At 38.9% G+C, this 18,431-nt stretch overlaps 1 protein-coding gene across 4 annotated transcripts in view; it reads right to left on the bottom strand.

Annotated features, from left to right (window-relative positions):
* GRID2 (glutamate ionotropic receptor delta type subunit 2) overlaps nucleotides 1–18,431 on the bottom strand; it is a 1,475,972-nt gene that overhangs the window by 892,666 nt on the left and 564,875 nt on the right. The window lies entirely within an intron of this gene.

The following is an 18,431-nucleotide window of genomic DNA, read 5'->3' as shown; positions in this document are numbered from 1 at the left end:
GCATAGTCCATTGGTAAAAGAGACTCACTTACTAAGCTTGGAGAACATGCTGGAGAGGCAGGAGCGGGCTGCCATCCACTCCAGTGACTGAGACTCCAGGGACTGGCAGCTGCCATTTTTGTGACCTAGTTCAACTGTGCTGACACAGGTGCTGGCAAGTGCCATTTTGGAATCCTTCCTCTAGCCCGTTGTGCAAGAGACTGCTCTGCCCACTAGAGCATCTGAGGCAATCGAGCGCAGCCACTCAGCACAGGTAGCCCACCCCAGGGACCTTCCTGCCCACCAGTGAGCCTGCAGCAGACCTGCACTGTAGGGCCTCCCAGCCAGCCACACAGAGAATCTGCCTCGCCCACCAATGCACCTGAAAGAGTTGTGTGCCACTGTGCCGGGGGCTTGCCCTGCCAACCAGGGCACCTGAGGCAGTTTTGTGCCCTTGGACCACACAGCCATTCTGCGCCAGGGGCCTGCCCTGCCCAGTAGCACACCCAAAGCAGTTGTGCACTGTGGGGCTGCATAGCCAGCCCATGTCAAAGGCCTGCCCCACCCAAAAGTGAGCTAGCAATAGCCACAGTGCTGGGCCACATACTCAGCTGCACCAGGGGTCTGCCCATCAACCAGTGAGCCAGCAACAGTCCTGGCTGCAAAGTCAGCAGCACCAGAGGCCTGCCCCGCCTCACCAGTGCACTTGAGGCAGGTGAGCACTGGTGGGCCATGTAGCCAGCCACACAGGGTCCTTCAGCAGTTGCACACCCCTGGGACTAGCAACCAGCCATACCAGGGGCCTATCCCACCCGCCACTGAGCTCACACCAGTCATGTGCCACTGGACCCTGCAACCAGGCACACCAGGGACCTGACCAGCTCACCAGCAAACTCACAGTAGTCACAACCACCAAGCCTCATAGCCAGCTGTGCCAGGGGCCTGACTTGCCCAAGAGCACACCTGGAACAGCTGCATCTGGCCGAGCCTCACAACTGGATGCTGTCTACCCACTCAACTGCAGCAATAACAGCCCACCCAGGGGACACCTCTGGAGAATTTGGCATGGGTGATGAGAGAGGAGCACACTACTGAGCCCAGTAAGACATCTCCTACATAGGGCCACATTTCTAAGATCAGGAGATACAGCTGATCTATGTAACACACAGAAATAAGTACAGAGGAGTTGGCAAAATGAGGAGACAGAAGAATATGCTCCAAATAAAAGAAAAGGACAAATCCTCTGAAAAAGAAGTAAACAAAACAGAGATAAAAATCTACCTGATAAAGAGTACAAAGTAATGGTCATCAGGATGCTCACCGAACTCAGAAGAAGAAGAGATGAACATAATCAGAACTTCAACAAAGACTCAGAAAATATAAAAGGAACCAATCAGAACTGAGGAATACAATAACTGAAATAAAAAATTCACCACAAGGAATCAACAGCAGAGTAGATGACACAGAAGAATAGATCAGTGATCTGGATGATGGAGAAGAAGAAATCATCCAAACTGAACAGAAAAAAGAAAAAAAAAACTAGGTCAGTTTAAGGGACATCTGGGACAACATCAGACATACCAACATTTACATAATTTGAAGAAATAGCTGAAAACTTCCTTAACCTGGGGAACAAAACAGACATTCAACTGCAGGAAGCACATAGAGTACCAAGCAAGATGAACACAAAGAGGCTCACAACAAGACACATTAGAATTAAAATGTCAAGAATTAAAAATAGAGAATCTTAAAAGCTAAAAGAGAAAAGCAACAAGTTATGTACAAGGAAACTCCATAATGCTATCAGCTGGCTTTTCAGCAGAAACTTTACAGACTAAAAGGGAGTGGCATGATATATTTAAAGTGCTGAAAGAAAAAACCTACAAATAAGAATACTCTACCTGGAAAGGTTATCATTCAGAATGAAGAAAAGATAAAGAGTTTTTCAGACAAGCAAAAACTAATAAAGGACTTCATCACCACTAAGCCAGTCTTATAAAAAATGTTAAAGGGCCTTATTTAAGTGGAAAAGAAAAGGTCACAAATAGGAATAAGAAAATTATCAAAGAACAAATATCATTGGTAAAGGCAAACATATAATAAAGGCAGTGCATCAACTACCTATAAAACTAGTATGAAGGTCAAAAGAGAACAGTACTAAAATCTTCTATATCTACAATAAGAAGTTAAGGAACACACAAAATAAAGAGAGGTAAAATACAATGTCAAAAACATAAGATATGAGGGGAGGAGCAAAAATGTAGAGCTTTTAAGATGAGATCGAACTTAAGAGACCATCAACTTAAAATAGACTGCTATGTACATAGGTTGTTATATATGAACCACAAATCAAAAACTTCTATTAAATATACACACAAAAAAGAGAGAGGAATCTATATATAACACTTAAGAAAGTTATCAAATCGCAAGGGAAGAGAGCAAGAGAAGAAGAAAGGAACAGAGAAGAACTACAGAAACATACAGAAAAAAAGTAATGAAATGACAGTAAGTCCATACCTATCAAAAATTACTTTAAATGTAAATGGACTAAATGTTCCACTCAAAAGACATAGGGTAGCAGAATGGATAAAAAATAAAACCCATGTATATGCTGCATACACGAGACACACTTCAAATCTAAAGACATTCACAGACTGAAAGTGAAGGGATGAAAAAAAATACTCCATGCAAATAGAAACAAAAAGAAATCCTGGATAGCAATAATTACATCAGACAAAATAGACTTTAAAACAAAAACTAACAAGAGACAAAGAGGGGCATTACATGCTAACAAAGGAAAAACTCCAACAAGAAGATATAACATTTGAAAATATCTATTCACTCAACATAGGAGAAACTAGGTACATAAAGCAAATATTAACAGACATAAAAGGAGAAATTGACAGTAACAATAATAGTAGGGAATTTAACACCCCACTTACATCAATAGATAGATCATACCAAGACAGGAAATAAGGAAACATTGGTCCTAAATGACACACTGGACCAGATGGATTTAATAGATATATATAGAACATTCCATCCAAAAATAGCAGAATATACATTCTTTTCGAATGCACAAGGAGCATTCTTCAGGATATATCACACGTTAGGCCATAAAACAAGTCTCAGTAAATTTAAGAAGACTGAAATCACATCAAGCATCTTTTCTGACCACAATGGTTCGAAACTAGAAATCAGCTACAAGAAGAAAACTAGAAATGTTACAAATATGTGAAGATTAAACAAAATGCTACTGAACAACTATTGGGCGAATGAAGAAATCAAAGGACAAATCAAAAACTACCTGGAGACAAAGGAAAATGAAAACATGACATAACAAAATCTATGGAATACAACAAAAGCCAGTACTAAGAGGGAAGTTTATAGCAATACAGGCCTATCTCAAGAAACAAGAAAAATCTCAAATAAACAATCTAACAGTATACCTAAAATAACTAGAAAAAGAAGAACAAACAAAGCCCCAAATCAGTAGAAGGAAGGAAATAATAAAAATCAGAGTGGAAACAAATGAAATAGAGACTAAAAAAACAATGAAAAGATCAACAAAAGTGAGAGCTGTTTCTTTGAAAAGATAAATGAAATCTACAAATCTTTAGCTAGAGTCACTAAGAAAAAGAGAAGGCTTAGATAAATGAAATCAGAAATGAAAGAGTAGAAATTACAACAGATAACACAGAAATACAAAAATATGAGACAATACTATGAAAAGCTGTGCACCAACAAATTGGAAAACCTAAAAGAAATGGATAAATTCTTTTCTTTATCCAAGAAAGCTGGAAGAACTGAATAAATTCCTAAAATCATACAGCCTTCCAGAACTGAATCAAGAAGAAATAAAGAATCTGAATAGACAATCACAAGCAAAGAGATTGACACAGTAATCAAAAACCTCCCCAAAACAACAGTCCATGACCAGATGGCTTCCCTGGTGAATTCTACCAAAAACATTCAAAGAAGATTTAATACCTATCCTGCTCAAACTCTTCCAAAAATTGAAGAGGAGGAGACACTTCCTAACTCATTTTACAAGGCCAACATTACCCCTGATACCAAAACCAGACAAGGACAACACAAAAAAAGAAAATTACAGGCCAATATCACTGATGAATATAGATGCAAAAATCCTCAAAAAAATATTAGTAAATCAAATATAACAATACACTGAAATGACCATACACCATGATCAAGTGGAATTTATCCCAGGGATGCAAGAACGGTTCAACATCCACAAATTAGTCAATGTGATAAATCCCATTAACAAAATGAAGAATAAAAATCACGTGATCATATCAATAGATGCAGAGAAAGCATTCAACAAGATTCAGCATCCGTTTATGATAAAAACTAACTGAATAAAACGAGTACAGAAAGAAGGTACCTCAACATAATAAAGGCCATATATGACAAACCCACAGCTAATATCATACTCAATGGTGAAAAACTGAAAGCTATCACTCTAAGAACAGGCACAAGGCAAGGATGCTCCCTTTCACCACTCTTATTTAACATAGTATTGGAAGTCCCAGCCAAAGCAATTTGGCAAGGAAAAGAAATAAAAGGGATTCAAATTGGAAAGGAAGAAGTAAAACTGTCACTATTTGCAGATGACATGATCTTACATATAGAAAACCCTAAATAATCCACCAAAAGCTACTAGAAATAATAAATGAATAGAGTAAAGTTGCAGGGTACAAAATCAACACACGAAAATCATTTGCATTTCTATACACTAACAATGAAACAGCAGAAAGATATCAAGAATACCTCCCATTTATAATCACAACAAAAAATAACATAAAATACCTAGGAACAAATTTAACCAAAGAGGTGAAAGACCCTGTACACTGAAAAGTATAAAACATTGTTGAAAGAAATTGAATGAGACACAAGAAAGGGAGAGATACTCCATGCTCATGGATTGGAAGAATTAACATAGTTAGAATGTCCATACTACATAAAACAATCTACTGATTCAATGTGATCCCTATCAAAGTCCCAATGTCATTTTTCAAATAGAGCAAAGAATCATAAAATTTATATGGAATAACAAAAGACCCTGAACAGCCAAAGCAATCCTGAGAAAAAAGAACAAAGTTGGAGGCATTACACTCCCCAATTTAAAAATATACTACAAAGCTATAGTAATCAACACAGCATGGTTCTGGCAGAAAAACAGACACACAGATCAATGGAATAGAATCGAAAGCCCAGAAATAAACCCACACATCTATGGACAGCTAATCTTTGACAAAGGAGCCAAGAACATACAATGGGGAAAAGAAAGTCTCTTCAACAAATGGTGTTGGGAAAACTGGATAGCCATATGCAAAAAAATGAAAGTAGATCCTTACCTTACACCATACACAAAAATTAACTCCAAATGGATTAAAGACTTGAATGTAAGACCTGAAACTGTGAAAGTTCTAGAAGAAAACATAGGCAGTACGCTCTTCGACATCGGTCTTAGCAACATCTTTTCAAACACCACATCTGACCGGGCAAGAGAAACAATAGAAAAAATAAACAAATGGGACTACATCAAACTAAAAAGCTTCTGCACAGCAAAGGAAACCATCAACAAAACGAAAAGAAATCTAACAACTGGGAGAAGATATTTGCAAACCATACATCTGATAAAGGATGAACAGAACTGAGAGCCCAGAAATGAACTCACACATTTATGGATAGCAAATTTTTGACAAAGTTGCTGAGAACATACAGTGGAGACGACAAGTCTCTTCACTAAATAGTGTTGGGAAAACTAGACAGCCACATGCAAAAGAATGAAAGTAGACCATACACAAAATTAACTCAAAACAGATTAAAGACTTGAATGTAAGACTTGAAACCATAAAACTCCTATAATAAAACACAGGCAGCACATTCTTTAATTGACATTGGTGCTGGTGGTATCTTTTTTAATATGTCTCCTCAGGCAAGGGAAAGAAAGGAAAAAATAAACAAATGCGATCACATCAAACTAAAAAGCTTCTGCATGGCCAAAGAAACCATCAACAAAAGAAAAAAAAACAACCTACCAATTTGAAGAAGATACTTGCAAATCATATATCCAATAAGGGGTTAATATCCAAAATATATAAAGAACTCACAAAACTCAAAAACAAAATACAAACAACCTGATTAAAAAATGGGCAGAGGATCTTAACAGACATTTTTCCAAAGAAGATATACAGATGGCCAATAGACACATGAAAAGATGTTCAACACCACCAATTACTAGGGAATTGCAAATCAAAACCACAATGAGATATCACCTCACACCTTTGAGAATGGCTATTACTAAAAAAACAAGAAATAGCAAGTGTTGAAGAGGATGTGGAGAAAAGGGAATCCTCATACACTGCAGGTGGGAATGTAAATTAATGCAGCCACCATGGAAAACAGTATGGAGATTCCTCCAAAAATTAAAAATAGAACTACCTGGTCCACTTCTGAATAGCCATCCAAAGAACACAAAAACGCTAAGATACATGCACCCCTCTGTTCATTGCAGCATTATTCACAACAGCCAAGACTTGGAACAGCCTAAGTGCCTATCAACAGATGAATTGATAAAGAAGATATGGTGTGTGTATATATAATGGAATACTACTAAGCCATAATAAAAAATGAAATCTTGCCATTTGCAACAATATGGATGGACCTTGAGGGCATTATGCTAAGATGAATAAATCAGATGTAGAAAGCCAAATATTGTATGATTTCACTCATATGTGGAAGATAAAACAAGTTGCAAATACATAGATACAAAAAATACATTGGTGGTTACCAGAGGGAAGGGGTTGGGGGGAGGGTGAAAAGGTAAAGGAGCACATTTGTATGGTGATGGATGGCAACTAGACATTTGGTGGTGAACACGATGTAGTCTATACAGAAGTCAAAATACAATGATGTACACCTGAAATTTATATGGTATAAACCAATGTGACCTCAATAAAAAAATATATACATATATAATTATTCTCCTGTTGATGTACATTTGCATTGTTATTAGATTTTTGGTTATTGCATAGAGGGTTTCTAAGATTATTCGTTGTACTGTTTCTAAGAAAAGTATATTTGACTTATTTATTTATTTATTTATTTTGTGAGGAAGATCAGCCCTGAGCTAACATCCATGCTAATCCTCCTTTTTTTGCTGAGGAAGACCGGCTCTGAGCTAACATCTATTGCCAATCCTCCTCCTTTTTTTTCCCCCAAAGCCCCAGCAGATGGTACGTCATAGTTGCACATGCTTCTAGTTGCTGTATGTGAGACTCAGGCCTCAGCATGGCCGGAGAAGCGGTGCGTCGGTGCGCGCCCAGGATCCGAACCGGGGCCGCCAGTAGCGGAGCGAGCGCACTTAACCGCTAAGCCACGGGGCCGGCCCTATATTTGATTTTTCAATAGCCATTCAGGACAGAACAGTCAATTTAGTATTAAAGGGGCTTATAAATTAAGTAGCATATTCTCTAGAAATGTAGAAACAAAGATACTTTTTAATCTTCAAAATCATCAATTGAGAATAAAATGATAAATCATATTTTCAAAGAATAGAGAGCTGACATTTTTTTTGTGTGTGAGGAAGATCAGCCCTGAGCTAACACCCATGTCAATCCTCCTCTTTTTGCTGAGGAAGACTGGCCCGCGGCTAACATCTGTGCCTATCTTCCTCCACTTTATATGGAATGCTGCCACAGCATGGTCTGACAAGCAGTGCATCGGTGCGCGCCGGGGATCCAAACCGGGCCGCCAGCAGCGGAGCACGTGCACTTACCCGCTAAGCCACGGGGCCGGCCCCAAGAGCTGACATTTGAAGAACATAAAAAAAATATTTATTTTCAAAGTATTAAGATAAAGATATGGTATAAGAAGGGAAAGTTACACTTTTACAAATTCTGTACACAGCAAGGGAAGTAAGTATTTTACTCAATAATTTATTTAAAAATTTTTATACATAGTCTACCCTACTCATGACTGTTTCACATCGGGATAAATACTGTTGACATTTTTTAAATCCATAAGTACATATTATTAAGTACCCAGATTTATATTATTTAATGCAAAGTTGAAAGAAAACACCACATATGTAAACCCCAGTGGAATCCAGAGATAAATTTCTAAATATTTACTCGTATTTTAAGAAAAACTAATTTAATCCATATATGTATAATATTAACTATATATATTTTGGATCAAACCTTTTCTACTTCTAAAATACTGTTCAAGTGCAGTATGTTATGGACGACAAGCGGACTTGATAATGATAATTTTTTAAATAATTATGCACTCATAAGCAGAATTCACTGTCAATTTCTAACGAAAATTTGGAAAAATAGTGATAATTTTTAGGGGAGAGGAGAAATTTTCTTTTACATAATGTGAACTAATTTATTTATTAGTCTTTGGGACATGGAACGACATTTTAATGAAATAATTCTTCATTCTGTTTTTGACTTTTTTTTATTCAGAGAATTTTCTCTCTCAATCAGTAAGTTATTTATCATTGACTAAATATCTACTATGGGTCCAAAATTGTGTCAAATGCTAATAGTGAAAACAGGATCCTTGTTTTCAAGTGTTGCAATTTTGCTAGAAACACACATGAAATAATAGCAAACAACATACCCTATATCATACAACATAAGCCAAGAGAAAAGAACATGGATGAGAACTGGTATGATCCAGGGTGAAGTTGTGGAGGAAATCAGTCCCTAGAGGGACGAAAGTGAAACATAAAACACAAGGGAGTTTAGATAAAACCTGTATTTACTATTGTCATTTAGACTTGTTTGCCATGTGGGTGAATATATCGAGACTTGAAAAATGTGAGTTGTTATAGTGCAAAAAAAGGTAATAATAATAATGATTGGTGTCCATGGTAGCACCATTATACAAATCTCCTAATTGTCGTATCTTATTATTTCCCTTTCTACATCACGTAGGTCAGTTTTCCAAGTTATTTTCCAGATGATGCTGTTCACAGAACTAAAATGAGGGGACAAGCAGTAGTTGTCTATAATTTGTTTCAAACTTAATTTTTATAAAACTTTTATTCTTTAGAAATAAAATATTCTTATATACACTCAAGTGGAATATTATTTTCCCTGTATTACGAATGAAGAAATCAATAGAAATTTTAAAGTCAGGGTGTGATTTTTACGTTTTATTAGTATTGATAAGTATTCACTATCAATATGTAGTCTTAAGCCACAAAGTCATTCTCTTTCATGAATCAAAGTTAGGATTGATATTCTATTTGTAAATAGGAAATAAAACAAATCTTCCATACTTCCATAGGAGTTTCTTTTTTAGGTTCCAAAAATAGCTTTGGGTATTGAGGGTAGGCAGAACTAGTCTATGATTCTCGCCAAATTGTTTGTTAATTTTTGTGTGAATGTTTGTATGTGCAGTTTTCTGGAGGAAGGATCCACTGTTTTTATCAGAGTTCCAAAACTTAAGGAATCATAGTTTTATATTTGTAATTCTAAAGGAATTTATATTTAATGTCTCTATAATTTAATGCCTTTACAATTAAAGAAATAATATTTTCAAATTTAAATACCACTCAATGGAATCATCAATTTTTAAAAATCAGAAATAATACTGAAACATTTCATATTCAAAGATTGTTTGATTTCCTCTATTTTTTTTGGTGAGGACAATTAGCCCTGAGCTAACATTCGTTGCCAATCCTCCTGTTTTTGCTGAGGAAGATTGGCCCTGGGCTAACATCCATGCCCATCTTCCTCTACTTTATACGTGGGACGCCTGCCACACCATGGTTTGATAAGCGGTGCGTAGGTCTGCACCTGGGCTCCAAACCTGCTAACCCCAGACTGCCAAAGCGGAGTACGCAAACTTAACCACTATGCCACCAGGCTTTGTTTATTTGCTAGAAAAGAGCCCATTTAAAATGCTATACATCCTTTCTGTGCATATCGATCCACTACTTATGTAACTAAAATGCATCACAATTACCAACAACCATAAGGGAAATTCATTTTACAAATGGTGTGTTGCAGCTGAAGTTCGAAATGCTGCCTGTTTCAAATTTAATATCTTAGTGTCTCTTGCTTACAGGATCTATTCTTCACATAGAGACTTGAGGGTATATTCATTTAGCTTCTCGACTTTTCTGCTGCTGAACACATAAATACCATATGTATTAAACTCTTCTCTTCTATGAACTTAAAACTTACATATCCTTGTAGAAATGTAAAATGACTGAATTTTAATGTGAAAAAGTTAAGGAGACTAAAATAGAACATCTTGTAGGCACTAAATGAAACTTCTTCAGGAAAGTGTTTTACCTTTAGCAGTAATATGGTAAAGTGCATAACAAACAAGAAAACAAAAATATTTATGATAAAAGTTTATTACCATTTCACTAGTATAAAATATGGGCCAATAAGTTGTTGGAAAACTAGGCATCTTTACATCCTAAGTATTATGCATTCATAAATAGGAATAATTAGAAGCCTATGTAGACTGATTTCATTATTTTTAATACTATTTGTTACAATCCCTAAGAACTAACACAAGTGATTTATTGTCGTTGCGCCTTTTTATACTAAATGCACATAAACTAGAAAGAATAGTTTTTGTAAAAAACGTATTTCTTTGCCAATACTTGTAAAAGCAGGCCTCTATTTATCGCCCAAGGTTATTTGATTTAGAGATACAGTTGCGTATTAATGTAGTAAGTTTGAAAAAGGAAGCTGCGATGGAACATATTATTTGCACAATACATTTCCCTCATGACATACCAGCAGTTACTTTGCAGTCCAAGAATATCTGTATAAATTTGTTGTACTGGAAAAGAGATACACATTCAATGTTGCCATAGCACTTGCTTTATAGTGGCTATCCAACAATACAAAATACACAAGGTAAGGATACTATTTCAGCAAGCATAGCAATACTGAACTACTTGCAGAAGTAGAGAAACGTTATGTGTTGTACACTTTAAATGTTTTTGATAGCTATAGTTAAGTTGTCCTCCAGAAAGGTGGTACAAATTGTTGGAGGAGATCATCAAGGGACATGACCGCCAGTTGACCCTCAAGCTGGACCTGGGCAATCAAAGGCTCCTCAGCCCCTCCCCTGTCCCTGGAATGTCCACTCTGTCTACTGTTCCCACAGTGGGAGCTATTCTAAGGACAGAGTCTTGCTAGAATAAGGTGTGGTTGAGACTGTCTAGACAGTATACATGACTGAACCCAGTTAAAACCTCTATATAAACTTTTAAGATATGGTGGGTGGGTAAAGAGATCTAATTTTCTTGTGGCCACCCAAGATAAGCCTCGTAAGAAAGTTCCCTTGCTTATAGATACTGCCACTTACCAATCTGGAGTGGTCTGTCTCTTTCTTTGGTCTCTCCCTGCCCTCCACATACAGGGCCAGTTTGAGAACCAACAATTCACACACCAGCCAGGAGACTGAAGAAATGGGTCTTGGGAAAGAGTCATCCATGGGGAAAATCCTGAGTTGGCTATGGATCTCTATGTGGGGAGGGGTGGCCTGTATGTTAGATGCTTGTGGAGCGCTGCATGAGTATGAGGACACCCTGACAATGTCACTTGGTGTAGTGTGCTTGTTTGAAGAATTGTGCATAGTGTACTGTGGCAAAGAAGGCAAACAAATGGCTGCTGCAGTTGTCTGGCTTCTACTGTGGCTGGCCACCGATGTCCAACTAGAGGCTGAAGTTTGAACTAGAAAGTAGGAAGAAGAGCTGAGATTAGAAGAGGATGTGCAGTTGTCCAGTACTCTGCTGGCTTTGGGGCTGGCAGACAAGGTGGGAAAGCAGGATAACAAGTTGGAGACCTTGACACGCCATTTCGCAAAGCTAGGAGGGCACAAGCTGCTGCAGACTAAGATCCTGATTACCACTCTAAGAGGCAGAATCCCTAGGAAAGTGAGGAGAGCAAAGGGGAGGATGTTGTGGTGATTGACAATGAATCAGATGGAGTGGCCCATGCCATCCAACCCCCAATACAAAGAAAATGTTAAGTAGCAATTACCCCAGACTTCTGATAACAGAGAAATATACCCAAAACTCCTAGGAGAAAATTTGCATTCTTCCCCTGTCCATTAAAGTTGTAAATCTTACCATGCCTTTGAAATGTAAATACACCAGGAGAGAACTACAACACTGCCAACAGAGACTGAAGAAAAAAAGAAGGGGAAAAGATACATTTTATAATACAGATTGCTAAAGAAGCTCCCTTGCCCAAAATCTAGTTCACAGCCTCCATAAAATTATTTGCCAAGGGCAAATACAAATCTTAAGGCTTCTCCACAAATATTAGTAAAAAGCTTTAGGCATGTTAGTGGGTAACCTTAACTTGTTCATCTGCCAGAGACACATTTGGAGTCAAGTGTTCAACAAACTAGTGAGTTTTATGTTGTTGATTCATGGCTGAAGTTTTAGAGTGAAAGCTGTGGGGTCTCAATTTTCTTTCATCTGTTAAAAGGACAAAGTTTTCTTGGACTATTGGTCTGTTCTTGATGGGACTGTGAAAGGTTTTTCTTCACCTTTGAAGGAATCTGCCTAGAAAACAAAGATTCTTTGTTTTATCAAAATAATTTCCTGTGCTTCATGTTATCTTTATCAAGTCTTTGATTACTTAAGAAAACTGAGTCTTCTCTATTGAAAGAGCTAAGTTTTGATCACAGCTATGTAACTTTCTGAATTTGCCTTTGAAGTATTTGTTACTTTGGTTAAATGGATAACTAATTTTTATTTCACAGTGACCTATAATCCTATTTAATCAAGTGTTTTAAACCTTTTGATATTTTTGACAAACTTCCCAAAAATCAAATTCTAAATGAAGTCTTGTTGACCTTGAACGAACTTTGAGATTTTCCAGAGGACCCCAGGCACATCTAAAAAGACTTGTTCTCTCTCTTTATAAAAGAGAGATATTAAACTAATTAGCTTATTTGATATGTTAAATTACATGAGAAGCATTGTCAAATAAGAAGTGATGCTAAACTTTCTTTAGGATATATTTGTATGAAATTCCTAAAAATATGACATGTCCTGGAATAATATTGTCAGTCGTAATTTTAAAACGTATGTCACAGAGATAACCAAATTCCCTTATCAATTGCATTATAATGAAGTCTTATCAGATCTTTAACCTTGGCCATTTTTAAGTCTTCTGTCATTTGCAGACAATTGTTGTTTTACTCTGATGCTTTTGCAAAAGTGTTCCTACAAAAGTGCTTCATCTTCAGGGAGATTTATGGAAAGACTCTGACAAGTACAGGATTCTGATAACTAAGATCCATTTGCCTTCACATGGGAGGGGCAATAATGAAACTTTCAAGTGCTTCCCCAAGTCTACCTGCACAGCCCCATAATATGTCATAGGATGGCAGCCCGAGGTCTGTCCCTGTTTGTCTTCCCTATATCAGTAAAATGGGCCCATCACATTGATGACATAATGTTAACATGTGAAGTCTTGTCTCTGCTGCAAGACACTCTGCAGACTTTGCTGGAACATCTGTGAGGGAGAAGATGGGTGGCAAACTCAGAAATTCAAGACCCAGGCACTGCCATAAAGTTTTTGGGAGTTGTTTGGTTGGGTAAGATGCACACTCTCCCAAAAGCTTTGATTGATAAGGTGCAAGCCTAGCCAATACCTAAGAATGTGAGAGAGGTATAAGCCTTTGTAGGGACTTGGGGGTTTTGGAGGCCTTTTATTCCGCAACTGGCACAGTCGCCATCCCTTATACCACCTGGAAGAAAGGGCATGTGTGAGACTAGGGATCAGGGCAGCAAGCCACCTTTGAAAAAGCAGAGATACTAGTGAATCAGATTAAAGTTCTGGGCATCTCCCAAGCAGGACTATCATTTGTGTTAGATGTGTTTGTGACTCCAGAAAGTACGGGTTGGGCACTGTGCCAGAGACAGCAGAAGGAGAGAGTACCCCTAGGATTTTGGCCCCAGTTCTGGAAGGGGGCAGAAACCCAACATGCCCCCATAGAGCAACAGCTTTTAGCGGTGTACACGGTGTTCCTTCAGGTAGACCCTCTCATGAAAGAACAGCATATCACAGTTAGAACTTCCTTTTCTATTAATGGGTGGGTTGAGAATATGTTCCATAGACCCACCTCTGCCATGGCTCAAACTCCCACTTTGACTAAATGGTATGCCTATTTGCAGCAGAGGAACACCTTGTCTCCCAGCCCACTGTCTCTAGAAATGTGGGTGTTCCTAGGCCCTGTAGAGTATGTAGATCCTTTAAATGCCTGCACCCCTACTCCTGTGGTAAGCCCTGCAGCCTACAGAGAGGGAGTGGGGGAAATTCTCAATTTGCCTGGAATATAGATGCCTGGAAACAGGAACAAAGCACAGAAGCCAGTGGGCTGGACTCAGAGTGGTTTGGCTGGGGATCACTGAGCCCTGGCCATTAATCCTTTACACTGATAGTTGGGTTACTCTAAAGGGATTAATCCTATGGACAAGGGAAAGCAGAGGGATAGATGATCATAAATAAGCTCTTGTGGGGTCAGGATATGTGGAAAGAGATTTGGGTTCACCTACAGGAGCTTGAGGCAATCCTCACTGCTTTCACGTCCCAGCTCATAAGCTGACACTCTCTGGCAATCAGGGAGCTGATGCCCTAGCCTGGGTATGAGTCCTAGCAACAGACCATTCAGTAGATACAGCAGATTGGGTGCACAGGAAAAGTGACCACCACTGCACCCAAGTGGGACAGCATATCGCCAAGGATGCTGGATTACCCTTAAATACAGCGACTTGGTTAATGCAGTAATAGCATGTCATGGGTGTTCTAAATAAAGCCTGAGGCAACTGCCAAAGGAGTCTGGGGCCATCTACCAGAGTTCCCAACCAGTAAGGGATTGGCAAATTGATTATATGGGCCCCTCCCTTCAACGAGGGGTTCTTAATATGCCTTTGTTTGTGTGAACACTGTGTCTGGCCTAACTCAAGCTTTCTCCTGTCACAACAGAAACCAGGCTGCCACCATTAGGGGATTAGAGAAGCTGAGTACCATGTATAGATACCCTTATCGAATAGACAGTGATAGGGGGTCACATTTCAAAGATTATGATGTGTAACACTGGGCAAAAGAACATGACATTGAAGGGAGGTTCCATCTCCCCTATAACCTGCCAGCAGCAGGATTGATAGAAAGGAAAAATACCATAAAGGTATGGAAGTCACAGGAAACAGCCATTGCCTCAACTCTCACTATGAATCAATGTGCTGTGTTGCTGAGAACACCAAGCCCCATCACACCTGAGAAAGGTGTTACCTACTGGAATTTGCAATGGGACATCCCACCAGGATGGGTGAGTTAGGAACTACTAAATCTCCACTGAGATTCCACGGCTCTGCTGCAAGCTGGACCAGTTGAAATGCACTCTACCTGGAATGGAACATGCACCATCGAAAAAGAGAAGAAGGTGGGGGTCCTGGTCTGGCATATCCCACCCTCAGTGCATCTCCTCATGCCTGACAGTGCTGCCTCCCCCAGCCGTCATGTATGGTATGCACAACTAGGTCAAATTCCTAAAGCTGCCGACCTCCCTCTCCTAAAGGCCAGATGGGCACGTTCTGTTTTCTCCCGGTACAATCATCTGGCCACCGTTTTTGTTCCCTCCATTGGCCTGGAGGCCGTTACAGCACACACACAAGCCCTTACTAAATTCACCCAACAAGCTTAAACGATAGTTGGCAAAGCCTATCTTTACTGAACAATGAAATGTCTCTAATGAGAAAAGCTGTCCTCCAAAATAGAATGGCCTTGGACATTATTACTGCCTTGCAAAGGCGCACTTGTTTCATTATCCAAACAGAGTGTTGTATGTTTATGATGAATCTTCTAATGTATCATCTTTATTAAATCACATGAGGACACAGTGAATGCCCTGAGTGATCCGAACCCCCGCCTAGGGGACTTAATAAATCTATGGTTTAGATTATAGGGCTCTTGGTGCAGAAGAATGTTACTTATTTTCAGAATCATCTTAATCTCTGTTTTCTTTTGCATGTGCCTATGCTGTTACTGTGGTGTCTGCCTGCAATGCAGCCAGAGAGCCGCCAAACAAGCCACCTCCGTGCTAGTGAGACCCCTAGCTGACCGCTCAAGGTACATTATGGAAGGGGGGCATGTAAGATTGTAAGAGCCAATCACAAAGGATGGAGTGTTGAAGGAGATAATTAAGAGCACGTGACCAATTGTTGACCTTCGAGTTGGACCCAGGCAGTCAGAGGCTGCCCACTGACTCTCTCGTCCTTGGAATGTATGCTCTGCCCACCATTCTCATATGGAGCTATTCCAAGGACATAGTCTTGAGAGAGTAAGGTGTTCTTGAGACCATCTGGATGGTATACATGACTGAACCCAATTAGGGCCTCTGTATAAACTTTTAAGATTTAGCAGGTAGGGGCAGAGATCTACTTGTCTTGTGGCCACCCAAAACAAGCCTTTAAGTAAGTTCCCTTGCTTATTAAAACTGCCACCTACCATTCTGGAGTGGTCTGCCTCTTTCTTTGGTCTCTGCCTGTCCTTCGCGTATGAGGCCAATATGTGAACCAATACCGATTTATAAACGCCTTTCTAAATTCTAAGCAATGAGGATAGGGAGAGTAATTCAGTGAAGATATCTATATGAAATGTATGGTCCTTTAAAAAATATACCATTTTTGTTATAAATGGACATTGCGTCTAGTTGGCACTATTTGGCATATTGTAAGCATTCAAAAATTATTTGCTAAGGGGTCGGCCCGGTGGCACAAGCGGTTAAGTGCGTACGCTCTGCTGTGGCGGCCCGGGGTTCGCCGGTTCGGATCCCGGACGCGCACGGACGCACTGCTTGGCAAGCCATGCTGTGGTGACATCCCATATAAAGTGGAGGAAAATGGGCACGGATGTTAGCCCAGGGCCAGTCTTCCTCAGCAAAAAAAGAGGAGGATTGGCAGATGTTAGCACAGGGCTGATCTCACAAAAAAAAAAAAAAATTATTTGCTAATTGGATGAATAAATACAATAATGAAAGCAAAAACAAACTTACATCTAAAGGAAAACACAAGAGAAATGATAGCTCATTTGGCACATTATAGATGAATGTTTGAGGCAGTGTTTTGTACTCCGTTTGTACTCTATTGACTGTATCAGAAACTGATATAAAATGAATTGGTTAAACAAGTATTCACAAAACACATAGTCTAAGCATCTGACACAGCAGATTGCCCCCCATTTTTAAAATTTCTCCTATAACACCACCTCTTTCCACCTTGACAAAGCCTTAGTACAGTCCCTTATCTCTCAACCACACCCTTCAAAGAAATCTTGGTTGGCTAGTGATCCTACACAAAACTTTCAGAATTATTTCTTAAAATTTAAATAAAATCACGTAATTCGAATACTTGATTACCACTCTTGGCTCTCTATGGGCATCATAACCATATGAAGATCATCACAAATATATGAATATAAATTACTGGCACCTCAGACCTGCTTAGCAGATTCTCTGGAGGATAGAGCAGAAGGCAGTGCAGGGTTCTGTAATTTTAAAATCTTCCCAGGTGATTCTGATCAATTCCTGAGCATATATTCTTCTTCCCAAATCACGGACATAGAATAAATCCTATCTACTAAAGCCTAGCCATCAACGCTCCTTCTGATAAAACCAAACTGAGTATCTCCACCTATATTATATTGTAGCGGCCCTAAATTTCTCACCACACCCTGAGCATGGCCTCTCCTTTCACACCTCCAAGCCTAGAAATCCCTTCCTCCTTTCCTATTCCTCTGTAAACTCCTATTTGTCCTAAATTACCACATCTTCTCTGTGAGGAATTCTTTAACCCCTCCCAGGCAGAGTGAGTGTCTAAGACTTCTATGTGTTCAAAGCCTTTGCTCTTTCTTTTATTTCAATAATTACTAATTTGTATAACTATACTTTATTATTTCATATGCTTGGCTCTTTGATTAGGCTATGAGTTTCATAAAGACAGAGAGCATAATCTATTGATGTTTTAAATGTAGGAAAAAATGCTCTATAGGAAATCATATAGTTGCTCAATTAATGGATGTTAAAAGAATGAAGGTGTTTGTGATTAATACTAAAGTTGTCACTATGTAAATCTCAACATGCTCTGGAATCTTGTATAGGACATGTTTTCTTTTTTTAAATATTAAAATATTAAGGTAATAAAGACAATAGAAATGTTACATTACAGTGACCAATCATCCTGGTTTCCCTGGGACTGAAGTTTCCCAGGGTGCAAGAATTTCAGTCCTAAAACTAGGACAGTGTTAGGCAAACTGCGACAATTGGTCACATTTATTTTAAATTAAAGTTTTAAATTAAATTCACAATTAAAGCCATAATGGGGGCCAGTCCAGTGGCGTAGTGGTTAAGTTCACGTGCTCCGCTTCAGCGGC

The sequence above is a fragment of the Ceratotherium simum genome, chromosome 8 (assembly GCF_057802395.1).
Source record: "Ceratotherium simum simum isolate JZ-2026a chromosome 8, ASM5780239v1, whole genome shotgun sequence".
NCBI classification, from domain to species: Eukaryota; Metazoa; Chordata; class Mammalia; order Perissodactyla; family Rhinocerotidae; genus Ceratotherium; species Ceratotherium simum.
Note: the sequence above shows the minus strand (reverse complement) of the source record. Positions and strands in the feature narration are given on the sequence as shown.